Below are 18498 nucleotides of genomic sequence, written 5' to 3' on the forward strand. Positions count from 1 at the left end.
TGAAAAGGCTAGTTTTCATTGAAACTTCGTCTTTGTTAATTATAAAATTGAAGACAATCCTTCACAAATATTCTGTGTTCGACAGCTCTAATTATTCTGAAAAGCTTGAGTTTCAAAATGTTTCATAATTTTGATACAGTTTTCGTTTTCTTAAGTTCTTCTACCCGAGCAAATGATTCACTTTGGATGCTTTAAACGCCCCCTATGAACTATCCTTAACGTTAGATGATCCACGTCGAATTCTTTTTTTCCCTCCTTCATTCTGTGACTAGTAGCTTCTTGATAATTGTTAGTACTGTGCCATTACTTATAGTTTCAAAAACATTCCATACTTCTGAAGGAAATAATGGAGGTTCTCGAATAGCTCTTCGATTTAGTCATCCAATATAATAATCTTCCAGACAGTTTAAAATAGGCAATAAATCGGATCAATTTCATTCCACAGACTAAAGTGCTAAATTTCTGACGTGTGCCTAGAGCTTTCTAGATTTCTGTTACTCAGATGAAAATTGTTCTTTTTTCGTAGAATAGAAGGGCGCAATTTTTCCCCAACTAGTGTTTATTTTTCGAACTTTTCAGATTATGGAAGTGCACCCATCCCCTCCACTGTTACGCGATTGATAGAATGGAAAGAGTTAAAGCTAATTAGTTCTTTTCAAATGAACAAAAATTCGTCAAATCTTTTGATATATATTTTAGTTTTCCAGGCATTTAACTAATCATTTTAAAACAAACGTTTTGAATATGTACAAATTGACGGAAGTTAGGGTGTCTTCTGCTTTGAACACGTCCCTTTGTTTACATTGTCTCGTCAGCAGCTAGCGGCATACCTTAAACAATTTTCGAAACAAAAATTTTCTATTTTTAAGTTTTAAAGCGTCTAATTACTTAACTAGTTCGTCATTTATATATTAACAAAAAGGAAAACTTTGTTCTAAAGTAGAATTCTCAATAAATAACTTTAAAAAGCCATTTGTCCTGTCCTTTTTGACAAATTTCAAACTGTTCCAGTGAAATGGATTTTTATTCTATTAAGCTGAAAGTAATATAAATGTTGACACTTTGTTGGAAAAAGTTTTAATTTAGTTATATATATATCTATATATCTTTTATTACAATCTGATGCTGGTTCTTGAATGCTCTCCTATTATTTGTTTCTATAGTAAAGAATGGAAAAAGTACTCCGCCAATTTTTTATGTTACCTAATATATATTTTGAAAGAATTGTCATTTTAAGCGTGAGGAATGATACAAAAAAAATCAATAAAATTCCAAACGTTGATTTCTTTGAATTTTTTAAATTTTTCAAATTTTGTAAATAAGTTTTTAACAATATGAACTTATACTGAAAATTTCAAACCAATATCTTGATAATTTTTAATAAAAATTTAAATTCCTTTGTCACCTTGAAAAAACAAAATTCCCTCCTTTTCACACTTAATTTTTAAATAACTATTTAAAATTCCTGATTTTCTGTGAATGGAAATAATATTTTAATTATCTGTAAAAAATTACATTTAGCATCCTATTGAAGCATAATCACTGCAATTAAAAAAGCAATCTAATTTGTAACAGAATTGAATCTGGAAGAGACAGAAATGTCATGAGCAGTATTTTTCCTTTAGTAATCCTAAGTTGCATATACTCTATTTGATATAAAAGGTGTTCCAAGATTTAATCGAAATATTCAAAGGTGTAACAAAATATATGGGTGAAGACTTTCTATGGGGGTTGCGTACCACGTTTACACTCACTAACAGGCTCTGAATCTGCACTGAGAAAAATTTATGGAGTCTTATCACCGAAAAGGGTGGCAACTACTTAACGCCAAAGTAGTGTTCTGGAACATAACATAACTCTTAGTTCTTGGTATTTCATTACACCAGGAATGTTTTTTTTTTACCCTTCTTGGCTTAAAATTCCTACCATCCCTTTTCGTTATTCGGTAACTTTTAAAATGTATAACTATAGTAATATCATTTATTATGTATGGGTCAGTAAAATTATTTTATATATATATATATATATATATATATANAATTAGTTTGTTAATCAAACATACAGCAAGTCGAAGACTAAGATGAATAGTATAGCTTTTCAGAACTAAGGTGAATTAAAGCTAAATATTCTGCGCCACTGTTTTAAAGTGATGAGGAAACAGAGTGGAAGTCCTTTGAAGCGTGGAAAAGCCCAACTGGTATATTAGAGTGTTTCCACGAACACCTGGCAGCATGTGTGCCACTTTGAACAACTTTAGCATTAATTAAATCTTTCTGTAGTTAGCAAAAGTCTGCAGTATCTTCTGTAGCTGTTTACGAGCTTGTCATATTAAATCTGCACTGATTCTGTCTCTCTCTGATGCATTTTATCTCCCCCCCCCCACTAAATATGACGGTCGAATTTTAGAATTACTGATATAGCTAGAGTGAAAATCTAAATGAGTGCTTACCAACTATAAGTACTTAATTTGGATTACCTATTTAATTGCTTCCGTTGACTGAAGAGTTTTTAGTAAGAATTTACTGAAAACCGTTACCAACGTTATGCTGCCGATCTGATATCAATATAATGTTAGTATCAGAGTTGGGAAAGTTTTCGACAATTGACAGTTTTAACCGTGGTTTTGTCCGTCATGTCAAAAACTCCTTTTGACGAGTATTAAAAACCCGAAATTTTAGTGTTAGGATATTTATTAGCCATTATAATTAAGTGGTATTCTACATATAAAATTATAAATGAACAATCAATTATGTTCTTGAATTATTTTGATATGGAACTCTCCTTTTGACAATTGTTAAAAACCCAAATTTTTATGTAGAAAATATTAAATAATTATAAATAAAAATGTGTAAGATTGAAATTTTTCCGATCAGTTCATTTGTTAAAATATATGAAATCAAAATATAAAAAAACACCCAACAACCATCTTTATCATTGTATCTAAAACCTATTAGAACCTATTAGAACATAATAAAATAACATGCAACAAGGAAATTTATTTTAATAACTGTATTAAATATTAATAGTAGTTTAGGTAAACCCTTGAGTGAATTGATTTTTAAAATTATAAACTTATTTAAACATTTATTTTTTAGGAATTATAATTTGTTCATTAATCAGGGAACTAATTATCATTAATAAAACTAAAATAGTGCACTAAAATGGGAAATGTTCATGTACATATAAGCAGGAGTGCAAAAACTTCTCAGAAAATAATATTTTCAATGAAGTTTTTTTTTGTATCAAAATCTCACCAAAAATTTTAGCTTTTTAAAAAGAAAATTTCATTGGAAAATAAAGTTTGTAAAAGAAAAATCTTTTATTTTACACAATTCTTAAATTAACTAGCATATGTGTTATAAATTAATAGAAATCAAAATATATTGAAATCGTAATTTATTCAATTAAATTAATGGTTTCAATTATTAGCTAAAGGAATTCAAACTAATAATATATACACAAATTGATTCATGCTTTTGTAACACGAAAAAGTTAAGCAAAGCAACATATTTTTTAACAAAAAATTTTGTAGGAATATTTTTAGACCAAATATTCTTCCATGGCTGCATGAATTTTCTCCTAAATCTTTGTTCGCATGGTCAAACATATTCTACTCACCTGAATATAATAACAACAAATATTGAGAATCAATAAAATAAAAAAATACGTTGAGTTTAGACAGTCACTGCCGAACATTTTAATTTTATTAAATCTAAGAAAATCTGCCTAAATTGTAACATAAAAGAATTAAAATCAATATTTTTATTAATAATAATTAACATAATCAATAAAATAATCCATGCAAATATTGATTATTTATAATAAATATTTATATTAATAATTATTACAGGTAATAACAAATAATCATAGTTATGACCTGCAATATAACCCGAATAGTTGTAATACGGGTCTTAAAGTTACCCAGGAATTACTTAGTTACTTAGGATTACCATTGGAAAAACCAATTAATAGTTCCAATAATTTTTGCGACTTTTTTTAAATATAATATGTAACTCATAATTATAGTAGTATCTAATGCAAGTATTGATCATGATTTAGTATTAAGTAGTGTAGTTTTAGTGATTTAAATATCTCCAATGTTAATAAAAAGAAACTTCCCCAGATTTTTTGACACTTTTCGACACATTTTTGAAGTCAAAAACCTAACCCTGGTTGGTATCTATTAACGATACGGAAATATAAAAGAGTTTATAGTGCTTGTTATAAATGTGTATTATCTTTGAATTTTTTTATTGTTAAACAATTACTAAAAAAGGTTATTATAAAATATCACGCTTATGTAACAATTTGCCCTAAGCACTCTGAGGGACCATCAACAGTCACCACTATAAAATTAAAAAATGTTTACACCCTATTAATTCGTAACCACNCATTTTTTAAATATAATATGCAACTCATAATTATAGTAGTATCTAATGCAAGTATTGATCATGATTTAGTATCGATTTAAATATCTCCAATGTTAATAAAAAGAAACTTCCCCAGATTTTTTGACACTTTTCGACACATTTTTGAAGTCAAAAACCTAACCCTGGTTGGTATCTATTAACGATACGGAAATATAAAAGAGTTTATAGTGCTTGCTGTAAATGTATATTATCTTTGAATTTTTTTATTGTTAAACAATTACTAAAAAAGGTTATTATAACAATTACACTTTTATAGCAAAGGTTTTATAAACAATTACACTTTTATATAACAATTTTTGCCCTTTGCACTCTGAGGCGCCATCAACAGTCACCACCATAAAATTAAAAAATGTTTACACCTTATTAATTCGTAACCACATTATTTAAAGAATTTTAAAATTTATATAAAAGTACTGTACTATGAATTTTAAATGATTTCGTGCTTATTTTAGTTTAAACAACATTTTAGAGAACTCGGAGTGCAAAGGATTTAAGTAATGATGCAGGTTAACTTAAAAGAGTGAATAACAAAATTTTTCGTAAAATAAATAATGGTATAACTAAACAGGAAAATGCTTCGAAAATTCTATCTATTTTACCGTTATGACAGCTAAATAAATTTAGTTTTTTTTTCATTGAGTATGTCATCCATCTGCCAATAAAAGCTCAGAATCGGTCAGACGAATCTATTTTTTTTTAACATTTTTGTTAACTTGTTTTCCGATCAATAACGATGGAAACTTACAACCGTAATTTTATATCTCTTTCCGACTGAATAAAATGCTCACATTTTAACTTTAACTCCATGCTTGATGACAATGGAAGTTTTAATAATTTTCTAGCAATTACATTACCTTCAAATAGAATTTATCGCCAATAAAAATCCCTGCCATTCCCCTATCTGGTAAAGGATTCCAATAGTAAGCAAACTTCTGAATTTAAATACTATGCATGTTTCAGTCAGATCTTGCCGACTTCCAGCAGAATTTATCTTCCTAGTATTACCAAGTAGAAGTCATCATCAATAAAGGCTTCAACCCATTTTCGAACAGCGTAAGTGATCTAATTTCAATTGCTGTTCCACGTCTGACAAGTTTCACAATGTTTTTCTGACAGTTGCTGACGAAATCACCCTCCTACATAATCAAATCGAATTTAACACCATTTCTAATTCCGACTATTTTCCAATTAGTTGGTATTCAAATTTGTCTTGGATCTCTATACTTCATGCCAACAAAAGTTACAATTGCTCCCTAAACGATGCAAGAAAAGTTTTTCCACTATTTTATTCTTAATCGAAATTTCCACATTTTCCATGTACAAAACTTAGACGCATAACTAAAAAGTCAAAAATATTAAATAAATAAAGAGAAATTTAAAATATTGGGTTTTAATGTGGATTAAAAAGAAGAAAATAAGGCGTGCAATACTATAATATTAGGTGGACCGGAAAGTAATAACGTTTCGGTGAAATTGAAAATTATTATAAAGATTTTATTTTCAATCAATAATGTATTCACTCACGTTAGCAACAACCTTTCAATGCCGGTTCAAAAATGAATCGAAATGGATCGAAAAAAATGAATTCGTTTTTGAGACTAACGAATGTTTAATGAGCCGAAACAACATTACTTTCCGGTCTACCTAATATTATACGTTATCACTAAGGCCCGGATTTTGATGACATTTGCATTTTTTTGCATTTTTGGACATTTTTTGTCCTTTAGAGCATTTTTTGAGATTTATAGGGCATTTTCTTTAAATTTTGAGGCGTATTTTGCATTTTAAAGCATTTTTTAAATTTCTTGTTAATTTTTTCCAATTTTTATTGTTTTTAATAATTTTTTATTATTACACTGTCTTCCAAACAATGAAGAAAATCTCTAGGATATTAACAGGTGAAGCAACATCTTTTCAAATTGAAGAAGAATTGTCAGTAAGTGTGACCGTCCTTTTCAAGTACGCACCAATAACATCAGTAGACGTTGAAAGAAGCTTCTCCTGGTATAAAAATTTGCTTTCAGACAAGAGACGCTCGTTTACATTTCAAAATATTAAAAAAAAATTTAATAATCCACTGTAATTCTGATATTTAGTAATATTATGAGATGGAAGTTGTTATATTCATTTAAGTTTCTATACAAAATGAAAATGTTTTGGAGTCAATATATTTTCCTTTTTTTTGTTATTTTAGGATATAAAACATATTTTTCAAACTTTAATGAACGTAGAACAAGTATTGCATTGCTTTATATTTTTTGAAACGACTCATAATAATTTTAAAGAGTAAAACATTGTTTTAGTTCAATATTTTTCCTCCATTTAAGTCATGTCATAAGGCATTTTTAGCGCAATTTTCGCATTTTAAGGGCATTTTTTGCACTTTTAAGGGCATTTTTTGCACTTTTTAAGGGCATTAATTGAGATTTTTTAGGTCATCAAAATCCGGGCTCTAGTTATCACTATCAAAAATCCATTCACACGTCTTAATGATTGATACACCAAATGTTTTTCTGAAATAAGCAAAATTATTTTATTCTTTTCTATGTACAACGTATCTTTTAAAAATTTTAGAATTAGTTTAAAATACCCACCATCTTTATCAAGAAAACCAAACCTTTTGATAAGTTTTTTTTTTGTAAATAAACTGAGCTGCATTCTTTTTTAATCATACGCTATAAAGAATTAATATAAACAAAAACTTTTTATTTCCTATTGAATATGCACTAGTTGCAATATGAAACGATTAGTTGCCAATTTGGTGAAATGTGCAACAATTTTCCTGGTCGACGGAGTTTCACACTTCCAGCAAAATTTTTGAGAGAGAAGTCAAAATAATGGTATTTCGCAAAAATGAACGTCACGACTGAAACATGTTTGAAGACAGCAAAAATATTCTCACCAAAACATTGAAATATAAAAAAGTATGTTTTTCATGTTGATTCACGGTCAATAAGCCAATTCATCATCCGTGAATATAGGATAGTCAATGGCTATCTTCTTTGTATCCTATAAATTCTACCGGAGGACACATTCAATGAATGGACGGGGGAGAGAAATGAGTCACGTGTATGTTATCATAAATCCCCAACTTACCCTCCAAATTCAGCTTATCATCCCCTCATCTTAATCTCTAAGTAATGGATGATATAGGGATAATCTTGGAAATGAAATCAATAGCTTTTAGGGAAATGCTGAAAATGCGTATATAATATTTCTGAAAATATCGCGAAAAAGAAAACGCCGAAGGATTTTTCTCCGAACGTAAATTCAGGAAGGAAAATTTTTTTTTCTTTCACAGATGGATTTCAAAAGATTTTTTCTAGCTTGGAAATTCCGAATATAAATTCCTCAGCTTCCAGAGGGTGAGTTTCGTTAGGCATTCAGACTTTTCTTGAACTTTTCGTTTCGAAATGATTTTGACTCCTAACATTGTTGAGATCTCTTTCAGAAAAATATTTTTTCATCCTGAGACAAAATAACAATTTGAAATAAAGAAAGTTTCAATATAAATTTAAAAAAAAAAACTTAAGCTACTTTTAAAAAAAAAAATGCCTAATAGTTTTGAAGATTATGACGCTAATGTTTAAATTCTTCTCATGTTGAAAATCAAATATATATTAAATTTTAAAAATTTATTTTTGAATAAAAAATCATGCAATTACTTTTTTTACTAAAAAGCTAGCCATTAGTAATATATAAAAAAATTTTGGCTCAAATTTCTTTTACACTTAACCCGTTCGTAGCCGTTATCACGTGCTTCTCTCTTTACTGTCCACGGTATCATTTATGAGAGGAGGCTTTAACACAGCGTCCCATGATTAAACAGACATGATCTTAATTTGGTGCTTGCGTATTAAATCTCTTATTAATGCGTATACGAACTCTTTAGTACGTATACTCTCGGAGCACGCGAGCCTGGGGAAGCACTTCTTTTTTCTTTTGGTGGTCCTGAACAGGTTTTACAAAGTTGGTATGAGCATGGTTTTTGATGATAGAAATAAAATAACTATTCCATCAGGTAGAACACATATGTGTGATGTAGTTGTTTTGCTCAAGTACTGCAAAGAAATCAATAGGCTTTCAAAACAGCCCTGGCAATGTCAAGGATTTTTGGCGAATAGAGTAGTTGATAGTCTGTGGGATTTAGGTAAATGAACAATTAAAAATATGACTTGGAGAGAATTGGATTTCAAGATAAGTGAGGACAGGTATTATAACTGTTTTAGTCATCAGGGGATATCTTCATTCCTTTAAAGTGTCCTGCACGTAGTTTGGCTATGGTAGTTGAAATTACCTGGTTGTAATTAAGTTCTGAAGTCGAATTCTTCTTAGGTGGTTAGGAGGTAAGTTTATGTCTGTGTTTCAGCATCAGTAAGGGTTAGGCTATTGGAGAGTGGAGGAGAGTTTCAGGCTTCTTTGGGTAGGTTATCGTCCTGCTCATTGCTGAATATGTGTATGTGGGTCGGTATCCATTGCAAAGTGTATAATCTTTGGACTGCAGGCTTATTCTGTTTACAAGGGCAATTATTTCTTTGGCCCGCTGGTAATTGTCCCTCAAGATCACCTGGGTCACAAATCTAGAGTCTGTGAACAGTAGAATGCCATAGAAACTCTCAATTGCCCGGTTGTGGTAATTTTTTTCCTGTAGGAATACTATGGGATCTGTGTTCACCATTAAGATGAATGAAATAGATATAAGCACCGCCTTTACCAAGGTCAGAGTAAGAGGATCCATCCGCGTAAGTAATTACTTGGTTTTCGGCCGAATACGAAAACTCCTCGATGGTGTGGATGCTTTTCTGATTGAGAATTGCAGATGACTCCTTTTTATTACAAGGCTGAAAAAGGTTTAGATTGATTAATAGAATTAGATCATTAGATGAAGAAGAGGATCATTAGATTATTAGAAGAAGCACGGACAGGAAGAAGGGGTTTCTTTTATGATATCTATATTTTTATGCTGCCTTACTTCATGGTCATATTGCAGAGTGGAGGATCGTTTCAGTCTAGATCTACTTGTCCATGCCTTGAAAGTGTTGCTGGAGATGTGACAGTCTGCTAGACTTCGAATTTTGCTTGTAATTCTTATGATGGCTAGTTTTCTTCTATTATCTTAGGGGGTTAGGCAACACTCAGTTTCTGGTTGAACGTTCCGACAATGAGTTGATATTGCAGATTTATAGACTTTGCAGCGTAATTTCATTTTTAAAAAAGGCATTTTAGAAGGTCCGGCAGCAATTGTACCAATCCGCTCATTTTCTAAACGCTGTTTTCCATTACTTTGATGATTTACAGAGCTGGAGTCGAGTTGTAAGATGGACGGGAAAAAAGAGCACCGGGAAAAAAGCAGTTATTATAAAAGAACTCAGAAGCCTGAAAAAAAACATAGCACTGATTAAAAAAAGGCACATGATTAATTATAATACAAATATAATGGATTCGATTAAAGTTGTTGAACCTAAATAATAATTATTCGAACTAATTAAATTTCTCTTAAAAATTAATTAATATATAAGAATTTATTTATGATCTAAGAAAAGGAACCTTCCTCACTTCGTTCTGTTCAAGATAATCATCCTCAAATTAAACTTTGAACCTTAATTAATTTTTTTTAAAAATATCTAATTATTACAGAATAATTATTTAATTACGTTAAATTTGGGTTTGACGGCCCGAATCGATTTTAACGTTACTTTATATCAGAGTTGATGAAGTGCTTTTTTTTCTGTGATTCGTGTTTTAATTACTCTCTACACGAATGTCCTAGGCTCCCTGAGGTTGATATTTTTGTACATATTTTTAATTATGCTTAAGTCATGGCGGATTATTGTAAATTAAAGTAAAAATTAGCATAATGAACAGAAATACAAAAGGACGTTCCAGATAGCCTGACACATTTCAAAACTACGGTGAAAAATGGAAAAAAATTGGAAGATAATTATTTTAGTTCTTTTTATTGTGTTAGAACGTGTTTTATCTTTTAATTGTGTAATTTGCCCCGTAACCTGAAGTCCTGCTCTTACTCAAATAAAAACATGAATTAGGAACAGTGAACAATCATTCTTATTATAATAAATCTTCCTTCTAAATACATAATTATGAATTGTGTAGAGGAATTGAAACAGAAGAAACTTTGAATGAAGACTTATCAAAATAATGAGAGTATTACCATCAAAGATTCCATTTCTCACTTCAAAACACGCTTAAAGACGAAATACACGGTGCTTAAATGCAAATATAATAGCGAAGGATTTCTGAAATTCGACTCATTAAATATTTCACGTTTAATGATTCCATTTTCAAACAAAGAGATTACATAATTAATGAATACTCGAGGAAAATGAAATAAAATTAAAATAATCACACGATTTTCAAAATACGTTAATTGCAAAAAATGGATTATGTTCTGCCTTGGTTGTTAAGGGCATAGCGAATTTTATTCTGTATTTCGTATAACAAATGTGAGTTTATACGCGTTCTAACTTTTACAAATATACTAGCTGAACTACAGATGCAGAACGGAATTTTAAATGTTCTTGTATTGCAAATTACTGAATTTTAGTCATTAAATCATGATGTCTAATATTTCTTTTAATAAACTTAATATTTCTTACTATATATAAAAATCTAATGATGGTATAGTAGTTCTTCTTTGTTGTTAATACATTTCTATTGGCTAGAAAATCACATAGTGGGATGCAGTTTTCCCAGATTAATTTTAATATTGGTTTGGTTATCATCAGCATAAAATTGATATAGGTCATGAAGTTATTGTTCTCCTACAAATATTTTTGCTTCGGTAATTCAAAGGTTATAAATACATTATTTTTTATTTTGTTTGATGGGAAAAATATACTTGAGGGTGCCCCTTCTAGAAATTGGCGACATATGTTTGGCGCTATTCCTGTTTGCGCTGAACACCGTGGTAACAGGAATGTATTAAACCATAATGAATGGCCAAAACATAATGATATTTCAATAAAACATTGGGAAATTTCCGCAAAACATCGACCAAAACTTGCAATGAACTCAATATAAGCGAAACTAATAAACCCAATTAAAAGGATTTTGAATCGAAGCAAAAATTAATGGAGTAGGAGCAGAAAGAAAAGGAAAAAAAACAACTCCCTTCTCATTAATCATTAATCTTCTCACTAATCATTAATCTTCTCAGATTTAGGTGCGCAGAATTATCTTATAACAGTTCGATACTGTCTAAATTTATCATGAATAGAATCTGTGTACCTCCATCGCCGCATAAATTCGACGAAATATCGAAAATGGCGTCTATAATACCGGACTAACAGTGACATTTTTTTCTTAAACCCCTTTTTATGACTGCCCACATACTTTCGATCTTATTGACCAGATTCAAAAGAAACCTTTCCAGCCGGTATCCAACGTAGAGCTAACGGACCTCTGAAATTACATATACCGTTGAACATTTAAAAATAAAGCTGAAATCTAAACCAATCAGAATCACGATTGGGTTTCAACATCGCCCAGCTTAGCCATCAACCGCGCTCACAACTTGGCAAAAATCAAGGGGTACCCTCAAATATAGTCTACCCTTGTTTGATTTCTAAATTAAGAGTTTAGGAGGATTGTTTTTATTTTTATTATTATTAGAATAATGTAATCGTAAGCTGCATTTTAAACTAAAGATATTTAAATCGGCGTGTAATCTTATTAACTGTTTCACAAATATTATTTTTGGGGCAAATTGCACCAATATACTATTATGAATGATAGTTAAAGAGATTCTTTAAATGATTTAGAACTTAACTTTTATCTTCATGCACAAAGTAATGAATGCAAAAATTTTATTTAAAAAACATATTTCCGTTTGGGAAGCAAAACTATTAAATGACAGTTGTGAACTCACCAAATTTGTTATAAGAATATACTTTCAATTTTAAATGTTATTTCAAAAAAATGATTACTTAAAAAAATTATTTATATTCACTTACAGATATTTTAGAGTACAGTAATTTAGTGTTTGGCGTCATGCGTTAATATTTCTGAAAAAAAGAAATTTTAAAAATGAATGACGCTATTTCTTTATAATTCTGAGAGAAAAAAGTTTAAAGAATTGAACTAATATGTTAATAATTCTAAAAGAAAAAAAAATTCAAAACTTTTTTGACATCTTGCATTAATGATTCAAAAATAAAAACGAATTTTCAAAAATGTTTGACGTCAAGGAATAAAAACTCTTGAAATAGAAATTTTTGAAATGTTTGACGTCATGCGTTAACATTTTTTAGAGAAGAAATTTGAAAAATGCCTGAAGAAATCCGTTAATATATCATAAAGAAAGAAATTTTAAAAATGTTTAACATCATACGTTAATAAGTCTTCAGAAATGAAATTTTAAAAATGTTAAGGGTCATGTGTAATTAATTTTAATGGAAAGAAATTTTAAGATCAGATGTGTTTGATTACATGTGCTAATAATTCTTATAAAAAAGTTTTTAAAAATGTTTTAAATACACGAGTTATACTTATAATGAAAGAAATTTAAAAAGGTTTGAAATCATGCGTTAATTGTTCACACTGAAAAAATTTAAAAAATGCTTGAAGAAATCCGTTAATATATCCTAAATAAAGATATTTTAAAATTGTTTAACATCACATGCATTACTACTTCTTGAAAAAGGATATTTTAAAAATATTTTGGGTCATGCGTAATTAATTATAATGGAAAAAAGAATTTAAATGTTTGATCACATGCGCTGATAATTTTTAGAAAAACAATTCAAAAATGGTTGAATTCGTTAATTAATAACTCAAAAAGAAAGAAATTTTTGAATAATGTTTGCAGTCACACGTGCATTAATTGTCCACAGGGAAGGAAATTTTAAAAATATTAGGCGCTCTTCGTTAATAATCCTAGGAGAAATTTTTAAAATATTTAACATCATGTATTTATAGAAATAATAGAAATAAAAATAAGAATTGTTTGAAGTCATAAAGTTTGAAGTTAACAATTCTAACGAGAAAAAAAAATTTAACAAATTCTTAAAATCAATGGTTAATAATTCTCAAGGAAAGAAACTTGAGGAATCGTCCGAAGCCATGTATTAATAATTCTAAAAGAAAGAATTTAATTTTTAACATATGTGACGCCAGACATTTAGGAAATTAAATGAAAGAAAAATTAAGAATAATTTGAAGACATTTAATATTAATTCTAACTGCAAAAAAAATTAAAAAAATTTTTTTAGTCAAGCATTAATAATTCGAAAAGAAACTTTTTTTAAAATACAGAAGCTCTTTGAATCAAAACTTGAAGGAAATAAAAAAAATATTTGAATTAATTAATGAATAGAGCATTCTCTTGCTTTTACCGAAAAATAACTACTTTTTCTATTACATCATTCCTTTTTTTTAGAATGCGGAGCAAAAACGTCACTATATTTTAGATTTGAGAATAGTAAAAAATCTCTTAAATATCATACAAAAGAGAAATAGAAACAATTTAGCCGCGAGCCCTTATATTATTTCGATTCACTTTTAGTTAGAAGTTTTAAACTAAACTAAGCTCGTAAACTCTCTATCATTCCTCCTTCAAAAATATCTGCAAAACGATTGCTGGAGGTGTCGGTTTAAGAAAAAAAAAGAAGAAAATTGAAGTGCCCCTTTATCTTTTAAAATTTAAGGGTAAAACCAAACAACTTTTTGACATATGACGCATAAAAAGGAAAAGGATTGACGATAATTAGTAGAATTATTCGTCCTTAGTTAGATTTTACTAATTAAGAGTCATTTCTTAAATGTCAGGCTGTGTTGAATACTTGACATTTTGGTTTTGGCTGAAATTTTCTGGATATGTTCGTAATCTTAAACTACTTAAAGCCTATCACAGATCTGTATGGTAACTTATTAAACTTTAATCTAGCAAGGATTTATACATTGAGACCCGTTTGTAAATAGTTGAATACAGATAAAATTAGAGAAAATTGCTCTTAAAAATATGATTAAGACTCAAAATGAACCATCTCCTGTCACAAGGTTGGAACATTAATATTTACCAGAGCCAATTTTGAATTTGACTTATGTTATATGGTCTAAATATTAACTACTTATGCATAAATGATTTTCTATTTTTTTAAAACATATTCGTGATTTAATTATTTCGTCATCAAACTTTCGGGCATCTTCTTTAAACAATAAGTTTAAAGATATACCAGTTAAGTTCACACCTAAGAGATATACCAGTTAAGTTCACACCTAAAATTTACCCTTTCAGCACGTCCAATTTCAATTCTTCAGTTCCCTTTTTGTGGGCTGCAGATTACTCTGCATGGTATTTTTTAACGATAAGTTTAACAGTTCATAATTCACGAACCAGTTTCAGAATGTTATTTTTTTAATTCCATCGTACTCTCTGTACATTTTTATACACTCGTAGTTAAGTTTTATAGTGTTTGGGCAGCAAAACAAAATCGTAAAGTTGAATATCCAAAATAGCGACGCTTTTATACTATTCTTTAGAATATATAAAGATTTCCTTTTATCGTATAATTAAATTTAAAGGTAAAACAAATATCTCTTCAACAAATTATCCTTTTGAAGAAGAGCGTTTGGAGATAATGAGTAGAACTATTTGCTCTTGAATAATAGTAATTGATTTGTAAAACATTAATTAAGTGAAAATTTAAATTCTAGTTAGTTTTTACCATTCTCTGTCAATAAAAAAGAGCCTACTATTCTACAGAAAGTTAAACAATGTCTGTATCATTTTATTTACTTTTACATAGAAATATGCACTTAACACGTTAAACATATTTTTGAAGGAATCAATTTTAACTAGGCACTTTTAAAACTCTAAAAATAGATGTCGTTGCCTCAGGAAAATGTTCAATTGCAGTTAAAAGTAAAAAAATAATGGATGATATAAATTATGAACTAGTAAATTTAAATTTCTGTTAAAAACTGCCTGCCAGTTTCAAATAAATAATGCCCTTTCAACTCTGTTATAGTAATGTGTTTCAAACAACAATTTTATTGCGACGGCTTTCAATTGATGTCCTACTTCTATTCTTCATTTTCGTCAAACATTTAGACAGAAATGAGTTTTACAACTAGCTTTAAATCTATTTTTTTTTCATTGTCATTTCATATTTTTGTCATTTCGATTGTCAAAGTAATTTTGAAGCAATAAACGTCATTTAAAAAGTATATGGAAAAACGGAGTAATGTTCCACATAATGAAATAAATCAAATTATTATATTATATTANAACTTTATGAGGTGCCCAAGATTCGTCCTGATCTCTTAGTTTCATGTCAAAATATGCGAGATAAAGTTGTCTTACATAGTCTGTAATGCTCCCTATGCAATTTTTAACATCACTATATTCGCCGCATATATAACAAAAGTCATCTGGGAAATTTTTACAATGTCTTGAACTCAAAGTCATGTTTCACGAAGCGCACTGAAAAAAGCAGACTTTAAAATGACTCCCTATTACGCTTGCTAGTGTTTCTGAGAGATCAGCGAACCTAGATAAGGACTCTCGCGACGCTATTGGTAGAGAGAGATTGTTACAGAGAGAGGGATGGTGACACGAAGTCGTGATAGAGGGATACTTTTGTAGATTTGACCAAAGTAGAATGCTGGTCAGTCAAGAAGGGAAGAAATTCAAAAACGAAAAATTTTTTGTGGTATATGTTCATAAAAATTCCAGTAAAATTGAATTTTTTTAAAAAACGTGACGTGATGGACATTTTTCATCATTATTTTCCATTTCAGCACCAAAAAATACATTAAGTTCAGCTATCAGACCCCTTGTATTTTTTTCTTCGCAGGCCTGTGTTATATTCAGTATCATTTGCTATTCCTCGAAGTAAACTCCCGAGAGTCAAAAATTGCCATAATGAGCAATTTTCTCCTGCACATAATGTTCTTTTTGAGGGTCGTCTTCCACAGATGTACCTTAATACCAATATTAGTATATTTAATGCACTGTAAAAAATGTTGATATGTCTGAACAGCAAAAATGGGGACAGCTAATCAACGCCTAAGTGCTCCACAACAGTTAACGCATGGGCACACCCGGGCAGCTCCCTTAAGAATCTTTCTTTTTATAAAGTGTATTAAAAAAGACTTGGGGACTTAGAGAATATGAGGTGAACCGGGTTCAAATCCAGCGGTAACTGGTCGCTACGAATTCCGCACTCGGCTCGCACTAGCCACAGTGTTGTCGTAAAATATCCTCAGTAGTAGACAGACCATGAGTTAGAGTCTCCTTGCCGTCTGGCTAACAGTGGGAAATTTTCGTGGTTTTCCTCTCTATGTAACGCAAATGCGGGTAAGTTCCATCAAAAAGCTCTCCGCGAAAGCAAATTTCTCCCAATACTTGATCCAGGAGTTTCGTTGTGTTCTGTATTGGGTTCAAAATGACAAGTCTATGGAGTTGAACTATTAGTAGTCGTAAGCCTAAATATCTTGTCGGCTGTTCAGCTACCGGCTATAAAAAAATTATTATAAAAAACTAAGAATAAAAGTATTGAATTATATATTTTTTCAAATATAATCTTGTGTAAAAAGTGAGTACTTTGCTTTCTGCAAATAGTGATTTATTATCATGCAAACACCAATAGTTTATCGCCAGGAAAAGTCAAAAAGTCAACCGAAATCTATTTTTCTATGTTAAAACGAAGTTTTTTGGTACTCAGCTCTCAAAGTCATAATGTCTCTAAATATGTTTGCCCCCCCCTCCTCCCACTAACTCTGTTTTGCATTTATAATTAGTTAAATAAAGTAATAATTGAAAGAGTTAAGAATTACACACCACTATGGGTCAGCAGCTTTTAAACTGGTTATGTCTGATGTGCATTAAAAGATGTTTTAATAACTGACTTTAATAGTTTGATGAAATAATTCTCACGTTTCTACTGTTTCTTTTATTTGTTATACCTTTCTGCCTTTTTAAATTTAATTATTTTAATTAACTTCTTGGTTATGATTTTTTTTAATTATTTGAGGATTTGCAACTAGTCAGCATCTCAATTTTTTTTAAGATATAGTAAGATATTTGAAGACATTGTAATCATTGTAGACATAAGTTAAGACATTGTAAGATATTTGAAGATAGATTTATAAGATTATTTGAGTTTATATATATGTATACATATATGAGAATAAAAATGCGTCTAAATTTGTTTAAATTATTGCATATCTGTGTGTGAAGTTTTTTAGTTAAATTTTAATCAATATGTCATATTACAGGGGGCCCAAAATATTTCTGTTCCCGGGGGTCCTGCTTGCTATTAAGACGGCCACTGCATCAAAACCAAGAATAGTGTAGTGACATCTGGAATGTTCTTTTACACTAGTTGGTGTAAAGGAGTCATTTTTGTTATTCTATAACACTAAAATTTAAAATTACAGTAAAATATAATATACTCATAGGAATCAGTAAAAATACTTTAACAATACAATAATTATCATAAATTAAGGATGCATAGATACAATCTTTCTTAAATCAAAATTTGTTTAATAATCAAGCATACTCACAGCACAGACAGAATAATAATATGAATTAGACCAAAACTGAAGTAAATAGAAGTAAAATATTATGAAATTATTTTATACAATTGACAGATTTATGTAAATCTTATAAGAAAATAATTCCATTATACAACTAAAAACATACCTGCATTTTATAACTGTTTATATGAATTGTTAGTCCAAGAAGACTGCAATTGTGTGGCAAATAAATGACCACAATCAATACTTTTTTTTATCAATAATTAAAAAAGGATTGAAACTTATTTGGTATTATATAGCAATTTGTCAATTAAATCTTATTTCCCCAGAACACGTCATGTAAACAAACCGCCATCTTGGCTGCCATATTGTCCCTATCTAGAAATAGGAGTTGCATTCAAGCAATGGTCCAAAAGCATTTGTCATGCTCTGCCCTCATTTCACACAAGAAAGTGGTTAAAAAGTATTATTGTTTGCGAATTGTTACTGTTATGTAGTTGAACTAATTGTTTGTGAAGTTTACGAAGATCTAAAATATTCAATCTCCTTTACCAACGAGCTACAGATT

This window comes from Parasteatoda tepidariorum, chromosome 6 (assembly GCF_043381705.1).
Source record: "Parasteatoda tepidariorum isolate YZ-2023 chromosome 6, CAS_Ptep_4.0, whole genome shotgun sequence".
Taxonomy (NCBI): domain Eukaryota; kingdom Metazoa; phylum Arthropoda; class Arachnida; order Araneae; family Theridiidae; genus Parasteatoda; species Parasteatoda tepidariorum.